Consider the following 5,672-nt stretch of genomic DNA (forward strand, 5'->3'; position numbering starts at 1 on the left):
AAAAATAATGGTCTATCTATGACTGTGCTTAATTCCAGCAGTACTCGGGGGTGTATCCCATCCGGGCCTGGGGATTTGTCAATTTTAGTGATTTTTAGACGCCGCTGTACTTCCTGCTGGGTTAAGCAGGTGACATTTAACGGAGAATTTTTTATCCCTGACCACGTTATCCGTCATGGGATTTTCTTGTGTAAATACTGTTGAATAAAAGTCATTTAGCATATTGGCTTTTTCCTCATCCTCATCCACCATTTCACCCAGACTATTTTTAAGGGGACCAACACTATCATTTTTTAGCTTCTTACTATTTATGTAGTTAAAGAATATTTTGGGATTATTTTTTACTTTCTCTGGCAATGAGTCTCTCTGTCTCAATCTTTGCTGTCTTGATTTGCTTTTTACAGAATTTATTTAATTTTCTGTATTTATTTAATGCCTCATCACTACCTACTTGCTTTAATTCTCTAAATGCTTTATTTTTATCTCTTATTGTGCCCCTTACAGCTCTATTTAGCCATAGTGGTTTCCTCCTATTTCTAGCATGTTTATTCCCATACGGTATATATTGTGCACAGGTCCTATTCAGGATGCTAATAAATGTCTCTCATTTACTTTGTGTATTTTTATGTCTCAGGATATCGTCCCAGTTAATTGCACCAAGATCATCTCTCATCCGTTGGAAATTTGCCTTCCTGAAGTTTAGTGTCCTTGTAACCCCTCTACTACACATCTTATTAAAGGATACATGAAAACTTATTAATTTGTGATCACTATTACCCAAGTGACCCTCAACCCTTACATTTGATATGCAGTCTGGCCTGTTGGTTAATATTAGGTCTAGCAGTGCCCCCCCTCTTGTTGGGTCCTGAAAAAGTTGTGAAAGGTAATTGTCTCTCATAGTTGCCAAAAACCTATTACCTTTGCTGGAACTGCAGGTTTCGGTTCCCCAATGTATTTCAGGGTAGTTGAAGTCCCCCATAATAATGACTTCTCCTTGAGTCGCAGCTTCATCTATTTGCTTTATGAGGATATTCTCTGTTGCTTCCATTATTTTTGGAGACTTATAACAAACCTCTATCAGTAATTTATTATTTTTTCCCCCCTTCCCTTATCTCTACCCACAGGGACTCTACATTTTCATTAGATTCATATATATTATCACGAAGGATGGGTTTTAAGGATGATTTTACATATAAACACACGCCTCCCCCTCGCTTATTTGTTCGGTCATTTCTGAACAGACTATAGCCCTGTAAATTAACAGTCCAGTCATGGCTCTCATCCAGCCATGTCTCAGATATCCCCACCATGTCATAATTATGCTCCAACAACATTAACTCCAATTCCTCCATCTTGTTGGCGAGGCTTCTGGCATTAGTATACATGCACTTTATGTATCTCTCTGTACCTCTATTCTTTCTTAAATTATTAACTGTTCTAACCCCACCCCCCATGCCACCCCATGGGGGGTGAGAGAGGCTTTTGGCGTAAAGTTCTTGAAAGAATCCTGAATGTGACATTAACACTTGCAACATGTAATCTTGCATTTCGTGGATCTATTAAAAAGTTAGAATATAGTAACAAAGGAAACTTTCTCTCGATAGTTGAGCTTTTGTCAAAATATGACCCAGTACTACAAGAATTGCTTCAGCGTCCGCAAGGGACTGTGAAATACCTCAGTCCTAAAATTCAGAATGAGCTTATTAATCTATTAGCCTTACAAATCAAAGATGAAATTGTAGTTGAGCTTCAAAATTCCTTGTTTTTTTCATTGATCCTAGATACCACCCAGGACATAGCTAAAACTGATCATATGAGTGAAGTTTACCGGTATGTCAAAATAGTTAATGATGAAGAGGGGAACCTATTGAAATCAAAATATGTGAAACTTTTGTATCCTTTAGAGAGATAAAAGATCAGTCTGCGCAAGGTCTTGCAGAAGAAATAATAACTTCATTGAAAGAGAAAAACTTGGATTTGACCAAATGTCGGGGACAAGGCTATGATGGTGCTGCAGTCATGAGTGGGGCATACAATGGAGTGCAGCAGCGTATTAAAGAAAAAGCCCCACACGCATACTTTGTGCACTGCGCTGCTCAAAACCTTAATTTAGTGTTGAAGGATGCTGTGGAAGAGAACCGAGTGGTGAGCCAGTTTTTTGAAACAATTTAAAGTGTATATTGCTTTTTTGGTAATAGTATTGATCGCTGGCAAGATTTGAAATCCGTGTACTGCACCGAAGCTCTGCCCGATTCACTGAATTCGAAATTGAAAGTAACATTGAAAATGCTTAATCCAACTCGTTGGTCTGCCAGACATGATGCAGTGTATGCACTGAAACACAGGTTTTGTGACGTGATGAAAAGTCTTACTCGCGTAACTTTGACTTCCAAAAAAAGCAAGGAAAGAAACGAAGCACAGCAGCTAAAGAACAAACTTGAAAGTTTTGATTTTGTATTACTTTTGGATGTGCAGTGTGAAGTCTTAGAGACTCTCAACCTTGTATCGAAATCCTTACAATCTGAAACCATGGACCTCTTGTCTGCATATGAGTTATTGGGCAATGCATTGTTAAAGATAACCAAAATGCGTGAAAGGTTCGAAGCACTTGTTTCTGAAGCATCAGATGTGTGTAGTCAATGGGGAATAAAAAATGAATTTCACCAGAACAGAGTAAGGAAAGCGAAGAAACACTTTGATGAGTTGTGTGAAGATGAGAGATTAGCAGACCCAAAAACTTGTTTCCGAGTTACTGCGTTCTATCCAATGGTAGACACACTTTGTACTCAACTTTGAAGGGATGAAAGCTGTTCTTGACTCTTATGAAGTAATACAACCTGATTTTTTGGCCAGTGCAAGTGAAAGAGATATTCACAAAAAAGCTGTTGATTTTATTAACAAGTTTGCAGATGATGTAACTCCAGCCTTTCCTTCACAGTTATGTTCAGTAAAAAAATTTGTTTCAAAAGCAACTGGAAAAAATGAAAAGTGTTAAGGAATATGCTGAATTCCTAATAGTCGAGCATTCTTCACTTTCATCAAGCTATCCAGACGTTTGCACAGCGTGCATCATGTATTTGACTCAGGGCCGGATTAAGGTTGGTGGGGGCCCCTGGGCAGAAAATCTGGTGGGGGCCCCCATATCATTAACATTTTAGCCATAACAGTAGAGCGCGAACTGTAGCACTTAGATGTACAATCTAATCTTATCCTCTTGTTCTGCCACATTCAGATTTACAGTACTACAATAGAGATACAGTCCAGGATAACTCAAAGCAGTCCAATTATAGACAGAAAGAGTTACTCACATTTTTTTTTATTGAACCCAATGTTAAGACAGCCAAGGAATAATAAAAATGCAGAAAGGGAAAGTTTTCACCGGCAGCAATTGTTGCTAACTACTGTATAACAATATGCTCTCTATTGTATTATCTCCGGAGTAGTGGCTTGCTCTCCTATAGTAAGAGAAGAAAAAGAAGCATTCTTTGAATACAGGTCTGTTGGCTGAAGGAGGATATATCACCTGTCTTAATGTGCCTGTGAGCATCTCCAAGTACAAGGGGGAGGTGTTAGCGATCGAAAACATGCTTTATATAAAAGTGTGTACAGATAAAAGCTTAAATAAATGTATACATTACAAGCTTTACTGTATTTTTTCCCACAATGATGTATGATTTTGTCTGGCTCTCTTGCTTTCCACATAATATAACAATTTCAAAGCATCTTTTCCCATAACTCTGAATTGTACTTTTTCTGTAATACCTCTTAGAAAGTCGTGAATAAATTGACAACTAAGTTTTACCACCCCCCTGTCAAATCTCTGTATCCAACACATGTCTGTCATCAGATTGCAGAGCTCCAGGGGAAAATTAACACAAAGAATAAGTAAAATGTCAACATTAGTACCAGCATTAAATGCAAAAATTTTTATATGTGCCTTAAAAATTTCACTTACCCATCATATAATGAAATAGAGTACGTTGAGAAGGATCATATGAACTCTATCCATCAAACATCCAATGATTCTTGTAGTAACCTCAAAACACAACTTGTATGCTATAAGGAAATGAAAATTATAAAAAGTTAAAATAATCATCATTAGAATGGAATGGATATATGAGCAGACTAGAACTTTGCAGCTTTGCTTACCTAACAGTTATTCTCCATGTATAATTTAAGATGTATATATCCAGGTAATCCAAGATGTATGATAACAGATTTGATGCCACGAACAGAACACCCATAATGTATTAAACATAAACGGAACTGAAAAAAAAAGAAGGGGTTAAACGCATGTTTTTACTTATGTTAAAGTGATTAAAGGGGTTGTGCTGTCTCCCCTGCTTCTGACTGCTCTACAGCATACCATATCTGAGCTTTTAAGGATGTACATATCATATTTGATCACAATGTGAGCATAGTTTTACAAACCTTTTGGAACATTTAGGAAGGCCAAAGTACTGGAAACTTAGAGGTGAACTTTTCTTGATTTTTTCATAGCAAATTCTTGAATCAGACCTGAAAAGTCTAGCTCTTCAAGAATGTCATGTTCAATACTTAACAAGCAAAGGTGGGATAGACGTTCCTGGCCCATTGTACTGCGAAGTCTGTTTTTAATTAGCTTCATTTTGGAGAATGATCTCTCTCCACTGCAATTGGTTACCATCAAGACCAAATACATTCTCAAAAGAATTTCAATATTTGGGAATGTACTCTTGAAAGGGTCCTTTAGCACCATTTTATACATGCAGAGCTCTCTAGGGAAATCTTCATGTTCAGCTAGTGTAGCATTTTTAACAAGAGATGCAAACTGTTGTAATTCATTTTCAAGTGAAGCTGCATCTAGATCTTCAACATATATATTCGGTAAGTTACGGGCTGCAGAAGAGATTTGTTGTGGAGTGGCTACTGCAAGATTGCCAAGAATGCCAAACCTTTCAGCAATTACTTCATAGGAAGATATTCTATCCGAAAGAGATGTAGAAATACGATCTATAACAGGTAAAAAGCTTTCAACCTTAAACTTCTCACTAGGAGAAAACTGGCTTCCAGGTTCCTTTGCATAGTCCAGGGGATTTAATCGGACATTTCTCTTATGACGTCTTGAGTGCTCCTCACAGTACTCTTCTGTGTCACTCAAATGTTTTGCTTCTTGCTCATATAGTAAAAAATGGTCTCTTTTCGACTCCACAAAATTCTTCAAAGACTTCAGCATATCCACTGCGGACTGAAGTAATAATTTTGGATGTTGTAGGGCCTTATTCGTGGCATCAAATCTGTTTAAAATGTCTTTCCAAAAAACAGCTAATAATGATATTTCCAGTGATGACATCTGTCTTGAAAGACCATTCGCTTCATTTTTTACAAAATCTTTTTCATCCTGGTCAGATCCAATTTTCACAAGAGCTTCTTTAATTTTTGCATAGCCTTGAACTAAAGCTTTTGTGGCATCTGCCCGGCATGCCCATCGAGTGTCACTTAGATTTTTGGGAACAAGATACTTTGATCCAGATTGACTTAGATAATTAGCCAAAATTTTATAGCGATGAGTGGATGCAGTGAAGAAAACATAAATTTGTTGTACAAATTGGAAGAAATTTACAGCCTTAGGACATGCATTAGCAGCTGCTTTACCAACCAAGTTTAAGGAGTGCCCACAGCATGGTATCAGC

The 5,672-nt window shown here is 37.4% G+C and overlaps 1 long non-coding RNA gene across 1 annotated transcript; it reads right to left on the reverse strand.

Moving 5' to 3' along the window:
* Positions 1-3,092: 3,092 nt before the first annotated feature.
* Positions 3,093-4,798, reverse strand: LOC141075517 (uncharacterized). Its single transcript, XR_012227291.1, has 3 exons — positions 4,150-4,798; positions 3,956-4,056; positions 3,093-3,455 (listed from the first exon to the last, which is right to left on the reverse strand). It is a non-coding gene; the product is annotated as an uncharacterized lncRNA (long non-coding RNA).
* Between the last annotated feature and the right edge of the window lie 874 nt (positions 4,799-5,672).

Source organism: Dendrobates tinctorius, unplaced genomic scaffold, assembly GCF_039654945.1.
Source record: "Dendrobates tinctorius isolate UK_male_01 unplaced genomic scaffold, ASM3965494v1 ptg000360l, whole genome shotgun sequence".
In the NCBI taxonomy this organism is placed as follows: Eukaryota; Metazoa; Chordata; class Amphibia; order Anura; family Dendrobatidae; genus Dendrobates; species Dendrobates tinctorius.